Raw genomic sequence first — 15,214 nt, forward strand, 5'->3', positions numbered from 1 at the left:
GAAACCACACTAGAAAAACACTTTGCATTTAATTTTCCTACACTGATGGTCCACCCCAGAAAAGCAGTTGCAAAGAAGTCCGGCACTGAAATTCTATACGCCAAAAGTGGGAAATAGCGTAGAGGGAAAGGAACTTTCTCACCATACACGGCGTCTTATAGCATTGAAAAGAAGAAATGGCCCTATATAATAAGCAGCCTAAAAATAATTCCACAGCATGGGCTCGTCCGGGATTTGAACCCGGGACCTCTCGCACCCGAAGCGAGAATCATACCCCTAGACCAACGAGCCTGATTCCCCAGTCGGCATTTTAAGCAATTTCTGATGCGTCTTTCAGAAACAAAGCAGGGCTATTTGGCTGCTCTCTCTCTATGTGAACCACAAAAAGTCATGTTTTCTCTCAAGGTGTTGTTTTTTTCACTCTTGCAAGGAAGGGATCAGTCGATATCCTAGCTGCCAGAGAGCAGAAAAAAGGCGCTGATGAGAACAGCAGGCACTTTCTGGCACTTGTACTCCTCTGCAAGTCCTGGACACTTGCCCCATAGACTTCCACCCCAGATGCAAGGGAGGGCCTGCCAATTCTTGCTCCTAAGACAGAGGCATTTGATTCTTGGATTCAAACACGCTCACTCAGCGCTCGATCAGGCTCGATCAGGCGAGATTTATATGAGTGGCTCGCAGGACTGAAACACTAACCTGGGAGCCCCAGGGTGGCTGAATTCCCAGGATGGCCATTTTTGGGCAAGTCACCTCCTTTCCTCCTGCCTCAATCTAGAATTGGCTGCAAATCACAAGATAGAGTTCAATGTCCGTGTGTACTGCCTACTCCCAGATACCTCTCTGTCTTCCTTATGTAAATTAAAATTCGCAAGGGGGGACCAATGACAATCTGCTCCTCCCACATAACCAAGAAGCCCTGTTGAACATGTCTGCCTGTGTTGTTGCAGGGACAGTGCCTTCTCCGCCCAAAAGGTGGCAGGAGAGCCTCACAACAAAGATGGGATCAACTGCTTAATGAGAAACCAGCACAGCAGTTTGTGTGATGGAGTGCAAATTTAACGGAAGGTGTGCCTGAGGTGTCCCTTCCAGGAATACATGGAATTGTGATTGAGGGCCCAGCCTGATCGTTGGTGGATTTCTCGTCATATGTTACAGGTCCGTGCAAAGATTGTGGTGTGTGGGGAATGCACTGCAAAAAACAGGACGATTTAAGGGTGTAAAAGAAACCTGTCAGAAGTGGGATTTGAACCCACGCCTCCATGAGGAGACCAGAAGTCTCAGTTGCACTGAAGATCAAGCTCTCTTGAGTCTGGCGCCTTAGACCACTCGGCCATCCTGACAGCCCTGGGTGTGCACAGATCTGACTCTTCTGACTGCACCTGCCAATGTTTGCACTTACAACGTTCACAGCAATGTCACAAGTGTAAAGACCCCACAATACAACATGGCATGACAAAAAAAAAGCTAGGCACAAGAGCGACCACTGATGGATGCGGATTACTTTGTTTCGTCTTGCAAAAGTAAAGGAAGTTTCCCATGGCTCGCTGGGTTCAAGGACCGCCTCTTCTTAAGCTTGCATTGAGATAATAAGGTTTTAGAGGGTGCACATAAAAGCAGCTCATGCACAGTGTTTCTGCCCGGTCTCGAACCGGGGACCTTTCGCGTGTTAGGCGAACGTGATGACCACTACACTACAGAAACTCACTTGCTGTGTTTTACTGTTAGAGCAAGGTTCCTCTCAAGGGTTCTCTCTACTTCTATTCTGCTGTATCAGCAGCCACTCAGAAAGCGAGGAGCAAGTGTGAAAACTGCAGAGATATCAGCCAACATACTTGCAATTAGACGTATTAAAAATTGACTTAGGCAGGCATCGACAGACAAATATCTGATGCCTAAATGCCAGCAAGTACAGCTTGGGAAAGCATCACCTGGGACACACAGAGACTAAGCATGAAGGCAGAAAAAGCATGGTGATCCATGTTTCTTATGAGGTTCAAAATATTTTGTGCAACAATGCGGCGAGTGTAATGAGAAATAGTCAGGCATTGTGAGTTTTGAGTAGGATTCGTATGTATACCTCTGAAAAAGGGCTCGTCAGGGATTTGAACCCGGGACCTCTCGCACCCTAAGCGAGAATCATACCCCTAGACCAACGAGCCGAGGCACACAAGAGTCGCCTTTCGCACCGGCTCCGGGGATTAGTGGCAGCGAGTTAGTGAATGCTTCACCCAAAGCAAGCAACTGCACATGCTGCTCTCTTCTGCAATATGGTTGCTGTCTTTTCCATGGCCGTCATCGAACAAGAAATGAAAATGCCTCTATCCTTCAGACATTTTGTTTGTTCTAGGTGTATGCTCTCGGTGAGGTCAATAAAACCATTTCTGCTCTCATGCCTTGCTTTCATGAAGTAGGCCCAACCTTCAGTACACAAGGACGTGCAAACGAATAGCGCAAACTATCGTCACTTCTCTTTTTGAGCTGTCACTGATACCCCTGGAGCACAGTACGTCACGCTGGTGAGGGATAGACAGCTTCCATTATCTCAGCTTTCCCATAAATTGAGAGAGTAAATGCAAACTGTGTGAAAAACAGAAAGTTGCAGTTTCTGCCCGGTCTCGAACCAGGGACCTTTCGCGTGTAAAGCGAACGTGATAGCCACTACACTACAGAAACAGACACGCTTGCAGGAATCTTCTTGGCATGTAGTGGGCTGGAATGCACAGACCAAGGGCCAATGTCCATGAAGCTCAAAGTTGGACCCTCCTTACCCGATCTCTTTCTTTGGAAGAAAGGAACGAGGACCCCTTTTATTCCAAAAGGCGATTTTAAAACCATACCTGAAACCACACTAGAAAAACACTTTGCATTTAATTTTCCTACACTGATGGTCCACCCCAGAAAAGCAGTTGCAAAGAAGTCCGGCACTGAAATTCTATACGCCAAAAGTGGGAAATAGCGTAGAGGGAAAGGAACTTTCTCACCATACACGGCGTCTTATAGCATTGAAAAGAAGAAATGGCCCTATATAATAAGCAGCCTAAAAATAATTCCACAGCATGGGCTCGTCCGGGATTTGAACCCGGGACCTCTCGCACCCGAAGCGAGAATCATACCCCTAGACCAACGAGCCTGATTCCCCAGTCTGCATTTTAAGCAATTTCTGATGCGTCTTTCAGAAACAAAGCAGGGCTATTTGTCTGCTCTCTCTCTATGTGAACCACAAAAAGTCATGTTTTCTCTCAAGGTGTTGTTTTTTTCACTCTTGCAAGGAAGGGATCAGTCGATATCCTAGCTGCCAGAGAGCAGAAAAAAGGCGCTGATGAGAACTGCAGGCACTTTCTGGCACTTGTACTCCTCTGCAAGTCCTGGACACTTGCCCCATAGACTTCCACCCCAGATGCAAGGGAGGGCCTGCCAATTCTTGCTCCTAAGACAGAGGCATTTGATTCTTGGATTCAAACACGCTCACTCAGCGCTCGATCAGGCTCGATCAGGCGAGATTTATATGAGTGGCTCGCAGGACTGAAACACTAACCTGGGAGCCCCAGGGTGGCTAAATTCCCAGGATGGCCATTTTTGGGCAAGTCACCTCCTTTCCTCCTGCCTCAATCTAGAATTGGCTGCAAATCACAAGATAGAGTTCAATGTCCGTGTGTACTGCCTACTCCCAGATACCTCTCTGTCTTCCTTATGTAAATTAAAATTCGCAAGGGGGGACCAATGACAATCTGCTCCTCCCACATAACCAGGAAGCCCTGTTGAACATGTCTGCCTGTGTTGTTGCAGGGACAGTGCCTTCTCCGCCCAAAAGGTGGCAGGAGAGCCTCACAACAAAGATGGGATCAACTGCTTAATGAGAAACCAGCACGGCAGTTTGTGTGATGGAGTGCAAATTTAACGGAAGGTGTGCCTGAGGTGTCCCTTCCAGGAATACATGGAATTGTGATTGAGGGCCCAGCCTGATCGTTGGTGGATTTCTCGTCATATGTTACAGGTCCGTGCAAAGATTGTGGTGTGTGGGGAATGCACTGCAAAAAACAGGACGATTTAAGGGTGTAAAAGAAACCTGTCAGAAGTGGGATTTGAACCCACGCCTCCATGAGGAGACCAGAAGTCTCAGTTGCACTGAAGATCAAGCTCTCTTGAGTCTGGCGCCTTAGACCACTCGGCCATCCTGACAGCCCTGGGTGTGCACAGATCTGACTTTTCTGACTGCACCTGCCAATGTTTGCACTTACAACGTTCACAGCAATGTCACAAGTGTAAAGACCCCACAATACAACATGGGATGACAAACAAAAAGCTAGGCACAAGAGCGACCACTGATGGATGCGGATTACTTTGTTTCGTCTTGCAAAAGTAAAGGAAGTTTCCCATGGCTCGCTGGGTTCAAGGACCGCCTCTTCTTAAGCTTGCATTGAGATAATAAGGTTTTAGAGGGTGCACATAAAAGCAGCTCATGCACAGTGTTTCTGCCCGGTCTCGAACCGGGGACCTTTCGCGTGTTAGGCGAACGTGATGACCACTACATTACAGAAACTCACTTGCTGTGTTTTACTGTTAGAGCAAGGTTCCTCTCAAGGGTTCTCTCTACTTCTATTCTGCTGTATCAGCAGCCACTCAGAAAGCGAGGAGCAAGTGTGAAAACTGCAGAGATATCAGCCAACATACTTGCAATTAGACGTATTAAAAATTGACTTATGCAGGCATCGACAGACAAATATCTGATGCCTAAATGCCAGCAAGTACAGCTTGGGAAAGCATCACCTGGGACACACAGAGACTAAGCATGAAGGCAGAAAAAGCATGGTGATCCATGTTTCTTATGAGGTTCAAAATATTTTGTGCAACAATGTGGCGAGTGTAATGAGAAATAGTCAGGCATTGTGAGTTTTGAGTAGGATTCGTATGTTTACCTCTGAAAAAGGGCTCGTCCGGGATTTGAACCCAGGACCTCTCGCACCCTAAGCAAGAATCATACCCCTAGACCAACGAGCCGAGGAACACAAGAGTTGCCTTTCGCACCGGCTCCGGGGATTATTGGCAGCGAGTTAGTGAATGCTTCACCCAAAGCAAGCAACTGCACATGCTGCTCTCTTCTGCAATATGGTTGCTGTCTTTTCCATGGCCGTCATCGAACAAGAAATGAAAATGCCTCTATCCTTCAGACATTTTGTTTGTTCTAGGTGTATGCTCTCGGTGAGGTCAATAAAACCATTTCTGCTCTCATGCCTTGCTTTCATGAAGTAGGCCCAACCTTCAGTACACAAGGACGTGCAAACGAATAGCGCAAACTATCGTCACTTCTCTTTTTGAGCTGTCACTGATACCCCTGGAGCACAGTACGTCACGCTGGTGAGGGATAGACAGCTTCCATTATCTCAGCTTTCCTATAAATTGAGAGAGTAAATGCAAACTGTGTGAAAAACAGAAAGCTGCTGTTTCTGTCCGGTCTCGAACCAGGGACCTTTCGCGTGTAAAGCGAAAGTGATAACCACTACACTACAGAAACAGACACGCTTGCAGGAATCTTCTTGGCATGTAGTGGGCTGGAATGCACAGACCAAGGGCCAATGACCATGAAGCTCAAAGTTGGACCCTCCTTACCCGATCTCTTTCTTTGGAAGAAAGGAACGAGGACCCCTTTTATTCCAAAAGGCGATTTTAAAACCATACCTGAAACCACACTAGAAAAACACTTTGCATTTAATTTTCCTACACTGATGGTCCACCCCAGAAAAGCAGTTGCAAAGAAGTCCGGCACTGAAATTCTATACGCCAAAAGTGGGAAATAGCGTAGAGGGAAAGGAACTTTCTCACCATACACGGCGTCTTATAGCATTGAAAAGAAGAAATGGCCCTATATAATAAGCAGCCTAAAAATAATTCCACAGCATGGGCTCGTCCGGGATTTGAACCCGGGACCTCTCGCACCCGAAGCGAGAATCATACCCCTAGACCAACGAGCCTGATTCCACAGTCGGCATTTTAAGCAATTTCTGATGCGTCTTTCAGAAACAAAGCAGGGCTATTTGGCTGCTCTCTCTCTATGTGAACCACAAAAAGTCATGTTTTCTCTCAGGGTGTTGTTTTTTTCACTCTTGCAAGGAAGGGATCAGTCGATATCCTAGCTGCCAGAGAGCAGAAAAAAGGCGCTGATGAGAACTGCAGGCACTTTCTGGCACTTGTACTCCTCTGCAAGTCCTGGACACTTGCCCCATAGACTTCCACCCCAGATGCAAGGGAGGGCCTGCCAATTCTTGCTCCTAAGACAGAGGCATTTGATTCTTGGATTCAAACACGCTCACTCAGCGCTCGATCAGGCTCGATCAGGCCAGATTTATATGAGTGGCTCGCAGGACTGAAACACTAACCTGGGAGCCCCAGGGTGGCTGAATTTCCAGGATGGCCATTTTTGGGCAAGTCACCTCCTTTCCTCCTGCCTCAATCTAGAATTGGCTGCAAATCACAAGATAGAGTTCAATGTCCGTGTGTACTGCCTACTCCCAGATACCTCTCTGTCTTCCTTATGTAAATTAAAATTCGCAAGGGGGGACCAATGACAATCTGCTCCTCCCACATAACCAGGAAGCCCTGTTGAACATGTCTGCCTGTGTTGTTGCAGGGACAGTGCCTTCTCCGCCCAAAAGGTGGCAGGAGAGCCTCACAACAAAGATGGGATCAACTGCTTAATGAGAAACCAGCACGGCAGTTTGTGTGATGGAGTGCAAATTTAACTGAAGGTGTGCCTGAGGTGTCCCTTCCAGGAATACATGGAATTGTGATTGAGGGCCCAGCCTGATCGTTGGTGGATTTCTCGTCATATGTTACAGGTCCGTGCAAAGATTGTGGTGTGTGGGGAATGCACTGCAAAAAACAGGACAATTTAGGGTGTAAAAGAAACCTGTCAGAAGTGGGATTTGAACCCACGCCTCCATGAGGAGACCAGAAATCTCAGTTGCACTGAAGATCAAGCTCTCTTGAGTCTGGCGCCTTAGACCACTCGGCCATCCTGACAGCCCTGGGTGTGTACAGATCTGACTCTTCTGACTGCACCTGCCAATGTTTGCACTTACAACGTTCACAGCAATGTCACAAGTGTAAAGACCCCACAATACAACATGGCATGACAAAAAAAAAGCTAGGCACAAGAGCGACCACTGATGGATGCGGATTACTTTGTTTCGTCTTGCAAAAGTAAAGGAAGTTTCCCATGGCTCTCTGGGTTCAAGGACCGCCTCTTCTTAAGCTTGCATTGAGATAATAAGGTTTTAGAGGGTGCACATAAAAGCAGCTCATGCACAGTGTTTCTGCCCGGTCTCGAACCGGGGACCTTTCGCGTGTTAGGCGAACGAGATGACCACTACACTACAGAAACTCACTTGCTGTGTTTTACTGTTAGAGCAAGGTTCCTCTCAAGGGTTCTCTCTACTTCTATTCTGCTGTATCAGCAGCCACTCAGAAAGCGAGGAGCAAGTGTGAAAACTGCAGAGATATCAGCCAACATACTTGCAATTAGACGTATTAAAAATTGACTTATGCAGGCATCGACAGACAAATATCTGATGCCTAAATGCCAGCAAGTACAGCTTGGGAAAGCATCACCTGGGACACACAGAGACTAAGCATGAAGGCAGAAAAAGCATGGTGATCCATGTTTCTTATGAGGTTCAAAATATTTTGTGCAACAATGCGGCGAGTGTAATGAGAAATAGTCAGGCATTGTGAGTTTTGAGTAGGATTCGTATGTATACCTCTGAAAAAGGGCTCGTCCGGGATTTGAACCCGGGACCTCTCGCACCCTAAGCGAGAATCATACCCCTAGAACAACGAGCCGAGGCACACAAGAGTCACCTTTCGCACCGGCTCCGGGGATTATTGGCAGCGAGTTAGTGAATGCTTCACCCAAAGCAAGCAACTGCACATGCTGCTCTCTTCTGCAATATGGTTGCTGTCTTTTCCATGGCCGTCATCGAACAAGAAATTAAAATGCCTCTATCCTTCAGACATTTTGTTTGTTCTAGGTGTATGCTCTCGGTGAGGTCAATAAAACCATTTCTGCTCTCATGCCTTGCTTTCATGAAGTAGGCCCAACCTTCAGTACACAAGGACGTGCAAACGAATAGCGCAAACTATCGTCACTTCTCTTTTTGAGCTGTCACTGATACCCCTGGAGCACAGTACGTCACGCTGGTGAGGGATAGACAGCTTTCATTATCTCAGCTTTCCTATAAATTGAGAGAGTAAATGCAAACTGTGTGAAAAACAGAAAGTTGCTGTTTCTGCCCGGTCTCGAACCAGGGACCTTTCGCGTGTAAAGCGAACGTGATAACCACTACACTACAGAAACAGACACGCTTGCAGGAATCTTCTTGGCATGTAGTGGGCTGGAATGCACAGACCAAGGGCCAATGTCCATGAAGCTCAAAGTTGGACCCTCCTTACCCGATCTCTTTCTTTGGAAGATAGGAACGAGGACCCCTTTTATTCCAAAAGGCGATTTTAAAACCATACCTGAAACCACACTAGAAAAACACTTTGCATTTAATTTTCCTACACTGATGGTCCACCCCAGAAAAGCAGTTGCAAAAAAGTCCGGCACTGAAATTCTATACGCCAAAAGTGGGAAATAGCGTAGAGGGAAAGGAACTTTCTCACCATACACGGCGTCTTATAGCATTGAAAAGAAGAAATGGCCCTATATAATAAGAAGCCTAAAAATAATTCCACATTATGGGCTCGTCCGGGATTTGAATCCGGGCCCTCTCGCACCCGAAGTGAGAATCATACCCCTAGACCAACGAGCCTGATTCCCCAGTTGGCATTTTAAGCAATTTCTGATGCGTCTTTCAGAAACAAAGCAGGGCTATTTGGCTGCTCTCTCTCTATGTGAACCACAAAAAGTCATGTTTTCTCTCAAGGTGTTGTTTTTTTCACTCTTGCAAGGAAGGGATCAGTCGATATCCTAGCTGCCAGAGAGCAGAAAAAAGGCGCTGATGAGAACTGTGGTACTTTCTGGCACTTGTACTCCTCTGCAAGTCCTGGACACTTGCCCCATAGACTTCCACCCCAGATGCAAGGGAGGGCCTGCCAATTCTTGCTCCTAAGACAGAGGCATTTGATTCTTGGATTCAAACACGCTCACTCAGCGCTCGATCAGGCTCGATCAGGCGAGATTTATATGAGTGGCTCGCAGGACTGAAACACTAACCTGGGAGCCCCAGGGTGGCTGAATTCCCAGGATGGCCATTTTTGGGCAAGTCACCTCCTTTCCTCCTGCCTCAATCTAGAATTGGCTGCAAATCACAAGATAGAGTTCAATGTCCGTGTGTACTGCCTACTCCCAGATACCTCTCTGTCTTCCTTATGTAAATTAAAATTCGCAAGGGGGGACCAATGACAATCTGCTCCTCCCACATAACCAAGAAGCCCTGTTGAACATGTCTGCCTGTGTTGTTGCAGGGACAGTGCCTTCTCCGCCCAAAAGGTGGCAGGAGAGCCTCACAACAAAGATGGGATCAACTGCTTAATGAGAAACCAGCACGGCAGTTTGTGTGATGGAGTGCAAATTTAACGGAAGGTGTGCCTGAGGTGTCCCTTCCAGGAATACATGGAATTGTGATTGAGGGCCCAGCCTGATCGTTGGTGGATTTCTCGTCATATGTTACAGGTCCGTGCAAAGATTGTGGTGTGTGGGGAATGCACTGCAAAAAACAGGACGATTTAAGGGTGTAAAAGAAACCTGTCAGAAGTGGGATTTGAACCCACGCCTCCATGAGGAGACCAGAAGTCTCAGTTGCACTGAAGATCAAGCTCTCTTGAGTCTGGCGCCTTAGACCACTCGGCCATCCTGACAGCCCTGGGTGTGCACAGATCTGACTCTTCTGACTGCACCTGCCAATGTTTGCACTTACAACGTTCACAGCAATGTCACAAGTGTAAAGACCCCACAATACAACATGGCATGACAAAAAAAAAGCTAGGCACAAGAGCGACCACTGATGGATGCGGATTACTTTGTTTCGTCTTGCAAAAGTAAAGGAAGTTTCCCATGGCTCGCTGGGTTCAAGGACCGCCTCTTCTTAAGCTTGCATTGAGATAATAAGGTTTTAGAGGGTGCACATAAAAGCAGCTCATGCACAGTGTTTCTGCCCGGTCTCGAACCGGGGACCTTTCGCGTGTTAGGCGAACGTGATGACCACTACACTACAGAAACTCACTTGCTGTGTTTTACTGTTAGAGCAAGGTTCCTCTCAAGGGTTCTCTCTACTTCTATTCTGCTGTATCAGCAGCCACTCATAAAGCGAGGAGCAAGTGTGAAAACTGCAGAGATATCAGCCAACATACTTGCAATTAGACGTATTAAAAATTGACTTAGGCAGGCATCGACAGACAAATATCTGATGCCTAAATGCCAGCAAGTACAGCTTGGGAAAGCATCACCTGGGACACACAGAGACTAAGCATGAAGGCAGAAAAAGCATGGTGATCCATGTTTCTTATGAGGTTCAAAATATTTTGTGCAACAATGTGGCGAGTGTAATGAGAAATAGTCAGGCATTGTGAGTTTTGAGTAGGATTCGTATGTTTACCTCTGAAAAAGGGCTCATCCGGGATTTGAACCCGGGACCTCTCGCACCCTAAGCGAGAATCATACCCCTAGACCAACAAGCCGAGGAACACAAGAGTTGCCTTTCGCACCGGCTCCGGGGATTATTGGCAGCGAGTTAGTGAATGCTTCACCCAAAGCAAGCAACTGCACATGCTGCTCTCTTCTGCAATATGGTTGCTGTCTTTTCCATGGCCGTCATCGAACAAGAAATGAAAATGCCTCTATCCTTCAGACATTTTGTTTGTTCTAGGTGTATGCTCTCGGTGAGGTCAATAAAACCATTTCTGCTCTCATGCCTTGCTTTCATGAAGTAGGCCCAACCTTCAGTACACAAGGACGTGCAAACGAATAGCGCAAACTATCGTCACTTCTCTTTTTGAGCTGTCACTGATACCCCTGGAGCACAGTACGTCACGCTGGTGAGGGATAGACAGCTTCCATTATCTCAGCTTTCCTATAAATTGAGAGAGTAAATGCAAACTGTGTGAAAAACAGAAAGCTGCTGTTTCTGCCCGGTCTCGAACCAGGGACCTTTCGCGTGTAAAGCGAACGTGATAACCACTACACTACAGAAACAGACACGCTTGCAGGAATCTTCTTGGCATGTAGTGGGCTGGAATGCACAGACCAAGGGCCAATGACCATGAAGCTCAAAGTTGGACCCTCCTTACCCAATCTCTTTCTTTGGAAGAAAGGAACGAGGACCCCTTTTATTCCAAAAGGCGATTTTAAAACCATACCTGAAACCACACTAGAAAAACACTTTGCATTTAATTTTCCTACACTGATGGTCCACCCCAGAAAAGCAGTTGCAAAGAAGTCCGGCACTGAAATTCTATACGCCAAAAGTGGGAAATAGCGTAGAGGGAAAGGAACTTTCTCACCATACACGGCGTCTTATAGCATTGAAAAGAAGAAATGGCCCTATATAATAAGCAGCCTAAAAATAATTCCACAGCATGGGCTCGTCCGGGATTTGAACCCGGGACCTCTCGCACCCGAAGCGAGAATCATACCCCTAGACCAACGAGCCTGATTCCACAGTCGGCATTTTAAGCAATTTCTGATGCGTCTTTCAGAAACAAAGCAGGGCTATTTGGCTGCTCTCTCTCTATGTGAACCACAAAAAGTCATGTTTTCTCTCAAGGTGTTGTTTTTTTCACTCTTGCAAGGAAGGGATCAGTCGATATCCTAGCTGCCAGAGAGCAGAAAAAAGGCGCTGATGAGAACAGCAGGCACTTTCTGGCACTTGTACTCCTCTGCAAGTCCTGGACACTTGCCCCATAGACTTCCACCCCAGATGCAAGGGAGGGCCTGCCAATTCTTGCTCCTAAGACAGAGGCATTTGATTCTTGGATTCAAACACGCTCACTCAGCGCTCGATCAGGCTCGATCAGGCGAGATTTATATGAGTGGCTCGCAGGACTGAAACACTAACCTGGGAGCCCCAGGGTGGCTGAATTCCCAGGATGGCCATTTTTGGGCAAGTCACCTCCTTTCCTCCTGCCTCAATCTAGAATTGGCTGCAAATCACAAGATAGAGTTCAATGTCCGTGTGTACTGCCTACTCCCAGATACCTCTCTGTCTTCCTTATGTAAATTAAAATTCGCAAGGGGGGACCAATGACAATCTGCTCCTCCCACATAACCAAGAAGCCCTGTTGAACATGTCTGCCTGTGTTGTTGCAGGGACAGTGCCTTCTCCGCCCAAAAGGTGGCAGGAGAGCCTCACAACAAAGATGGGATCAACTGCTTAATGAGAAACCAGCACAGCAGTTTGTGTGATGGAGTGCAAATTTAACGGAAGGTGTGCCTGAGGTGTCCCTTCCAGGAATACATGGAATTGTGATTGAGGGCCCAGCCTGATCGTTGGTGGATTTCTCGTCATATGTTACAGGTCCGTGCAAAGATTGTGGTGTGTGGGGAATGCACTGCAAAAAACAGGACGATTTAAGGGTGTAAAAGAAACCTGTCAGAAGTGGGATTTGAACCCACGCCTCCATGAGGAGACCAGAAGTCTCAGTTGCACTGAAGATCAAGCTCTCTTGAGTCTGGCGCCTTAGACCACTTGGCCATCCTGACAGCCCTGGGTGTGCACAGATCTGACTCTTCTGACTGCACCTGCCAATGTTTGCACTTACAACGTTCACAGCAATGTCACAAGTGTAAAGACCCCACAATACAACATGGCATGACAAAAAAAAAGCTAGGCACAAGAGCGACCACTGATGGATGCGGATTACTTTGTTTCGTCTTGCAAAAGTAAAGGAAGTTTCCCATGGCTCGCTGGGTTCAAGGACCGCCTCTTCTTAAGCTTGCATTGAGATAATAAGGTTTTAGAGGGTGCACATAAAAGCAGCTCATGCACAGTGTTTCTGCCCGGTCTCGAACCGGGGACCTTTCGCGTGTTAGGCGAACGTGATGACCACTACACTACAGAAACTCACTTGCTGTGTTTTACTGTTAGAGCAAGGTTCCTCTCAAGGGTTCTCTCTACTTCTATTCTGCTGTATCAGCAGCCACTCACAAAGCGAGGAGCAAGTGTGAAAACTGCAGAGATATCAGCCAACATACTTGCAATTAGACGTATTAAAAATTGACTTAGGCAGGCATCGACAGACAAATATCTGATGCCTAAATGCCAGCAAGTACAGCTTGGGAAAGCATCACCTGGGACACACAGAGACTAAGCATGAAGGCAGAAAAAGCATGGTGATCCATGTTTCTTATGAGGTTCAAAATATTTTGTGCAACAATGCGGCGAGTGTAATGAGAAATAGTCAGGCATTGTGAGTTTTGAGTAGGATTCGTATGTATACCTCTGAAAAAGGGCTCGTCAGGGATTTGAACCCGGGACCTCTCGCACCCTAAGCGAGAATCATACCCCTAGACCAACGAGCCGAGGCACACAAGAGTCGCCTTTCGCACCGGCTCCGGGGATTAGTGGCAGCGAGTTAGTGAATGCTTCACCCAAAGCAAGCAACTGCACATGCTGCTCTCTTCTGCAATATGGTTGCTGTCTTTTCCATGGCCGTCATCGAACAAGAAATGAAAATGCCTCTATCCTTCAGACATTTTGTTTGTTCTAGGTGTATGCTCTCGGTGAGGTCAATAAAACCATTTCTGCTCTCATGCCTTGCTTTCATGAAGTAGGCCCAACCTTCAGTACACAAGGACGTGCAAACGAATAGCGCAAACTATCGTCACTTCTCTTTTTGAGCTGTCACTGATACCCCTGGAGCACAGTACGTCACGCTGGTGAGGGATAGACAGCTTCCATTATCTCAGCTTTCCCATAAATTGAGAGAGTAAATGCAAACTGTGTGAAAAACAGAAAGTTGCAGTTTCTGCCCGGTCTCGAACCAGGGACCTTTCGCGTGTAAAGCGAACGTGATAGCCACTACACTACAAAAACAGACACGCTTGCAGGAATCTTCTTGGCATGTAGTGGGCTGGAATGCACAGACCAAGGGCCAATGTCCATGAAGCTCAAAGTTGGACCCTCCTTACCCGATCTCTTTCTTTGGAAGAAAGGAACGAGGACCCCTTTTATTCCAAAAGGCGATTTTAAAACCATACCTGAAACCACACTAGAAAAACACTTTGCATTTAATTTTCCTACACTGATGGTCCACCCCAGAAAAGCAGTTGCAAAGAAGTCCGGCACTGAAATTCTATACGCCAAAAGTGGGAAATAGCGTAGAGGGAAAGGAACTTTCTCACCATACACGGCGTCTTATAGCATTGAAAAGAAGAAATGGCCCTATATAATAAGCAGCCTAAAAATAATTCCACAGCATGGGCTCGTCCGGGATTTGAACCCGGGACCTCTCGCACCCGAAGCGAGAATCATACCCCTAGACCAACGAGCCTGATTCCCCAGTCTGCATTTTAAGCAATTTCTGATGCGTCTTTCAGAAACAAAGCAGGGCTATTTGTCTGCTCTCTCTCTATGTGAACCACAAAAAGTCATGTTTTCTCTCAAGGTGTTGTTTTTTTCACTCTTGCAAGGAAGGGATCAGTCGATATCCTAGCTGCCAGAGAGCAGAAAAAAGGCGCTGATGAGAACTGCAGGCACTTTCTGGCACTTGTACTCCTCTGCAAGTCCTGGACACTTGCCCCATAGACTTCCACCCCAGATGCAAGGGAGGGCCTGCCAATTCTTGCTCCTAAGACAGAGGCATTTGATTCTTGGATTCAAACACGCTCACTCAGCGCTCGATCAGGCTCGATCAGGCGAGATTTATATGAGTGGCTCGCAGGACTGAAACACTAACCTGGGAGCCCCAGGGTGGCTGAATTCCCAGGATGGCCATTTTTGGGCAAGTCACCTCCTTTCCTCCTGCCTCAATCTAGAATTGGCTGCAAATCACAAGATAGAGTTCAATGTCCGTGTGTACTGCCTACTCCCAGATACCTCTCTGTCTTCCTTATGTAAATTAAAATTCGCAAGGGGGGACCAATGACAATCTGCTCCTCCCACATAACCAAGAAGCCCTGTTGAACATGTCTGCCTGTGTTGTTGCAGGGACAGTGCCTTCTCCGCCCAAAAGGTGGCAGGAGAGCCTCACAACAAAGATGGGATCAACTGCTTAATGAGAA

General features: G+C 47.1%; 12 non-coding genes across 12 annotated transcripts; all 12 read right to left on the reverse strand.

Moving 5' to 3' along the window:
* Positions 1-219: 219 nt before the first annotated feature.
* On the reverse strand, positions 220-291 carry TRNAP-CGG (transfer RNA proline (anticodon CGG)). The gene has a single exon. It is a non-coding gene; the product is annotated as a tRNA-Pro (tRNA).
* Positions 292-1,628: 1,337 nt separating this feature from the next.
* Positions 1,629-1,701, reverse strand: TRNAV-AAC (transfer RNA valine (anticodon AAC)). Its single transcript has one exon. It is a non-coding gene; the product is annotated as a tRNA-Val (tRNA).
* Positions 1,702-2,600: 899 nt separating this feature from the next.
* Positions 2,601-2,673, reverse strand: TRNAV-UAC (transfer RNA valine (anticodon UAC)). Its single transcript has one exon. It is a non-coding gene; the product is annotated as a tRNA-Val (tRNA).
* Positions 2,674-3,058: 385 nt separating this feature from the next.
* TRNAP-CGG (transfer RNA proline (anticodon CGG)) lies at positions 3,059-3,130 on the reverse strand. Its single transcript has one exon. It is a non-coding gene; the product is annotated as a tRNA-Pro (tRNA).
* Positions 3,131-5,897: 2,767 nt separating this feature from the next.
* Positions 5,898-5,969, reverse strand: TRNAP-CGG (transfer RNA proline (anticodon CGG)). The gene has a single exon. It is a non-coding gene; the product is annotated as a tRNA-Pro (tRNA).
* Positions 5,970-8,277: 2,308 nt separating this feature from the next.
* On the reverse strand, positions 8,278-8,350 carry TRNAV-UAC (transfer RNA valine (anticodon UAC)). Its single transcript has one exon. It is a non-coding gene; the product is annotated as a tRNA-Val (tRNA).
* A 1,793-nt stretch (positions 8,351-10,143) lies between these two features.
* On the reverse strand, positions 10,144-10,216 carry TRNAV-AAC (transfer RNA valine (anticodon AAC)). Its single transcript has one exon. It is a non-coding gene; the product is annotated as a tRNA-Val (tRNA).
* Positions 10,217-10,602: 386 nt separating this feature from the next.
* Positions 10,603-10,674, reverse strand: TRNAP-AGG (transfer RNA proline (anticodon AGG)). The gene has a single exon. It is a non-coding gene; the product is annotated as a tRNA-Pro (tRNA).
* Positions 10,675-11,115: 441 nt separating this feature from the next.
* On the reverse strand, positions 11,116-11,188 carry TRNAV-UAC (transfer RNA valine (anticodon UAC)). The gene has a single exon. It is a non-coding gene; the product is annotated as a tRNA-Val (tRNA).
* A 385-nt stretch (positions 11,189-11,573) lies between these two features.
* Positions 11,574-11,645, reverse strand: TRNAP-CGG (transfer RNA proline (anticodon CGG)). Its single transcript has one exon. It is a non-coding gene; the product is annotated as a tRNA-Pro (tRNA).
* A 1,337-nt stretch (positions 11,646-12,982) lies between these two features.
* TRNAV-AAC (transfer RNA valine (anticodon AAC)) lies at positions 12,983-13,055 on the reverse strand. Its single transcript has one exon. It is a non-coding gene; the product is annotated as a tRNA-Val (tRNA).
* Positions 13,056-14,412: 1,357 nt separating this feature from the next.
* On the reverse strand, positions 14,413-14,484 carry TRNAP-CGG (transfer RNA proline (anticodon CGG)). Its single transcript has one exon. It is a non-coding gene; the product is annotated as a tRNA-Pro (tRNA).
* Between the last annotated feature and the right edge of the window lie 730 nt (positions 14,485-15,214).

The sequence above is a fragment of the Triturus cristatus genome, chromosome 10 (genome assembly GCF_964204655.1).
Source record: "Triturus cristatus chromosome 10, aTriCri1.1, whole genome shotgun sequence".
Lineage (NCBI taxonomy): Eukaryota > Metazoa > Chordata > Amphibia > Caudata > Salamandridae > Triturus > Triturus cristatus.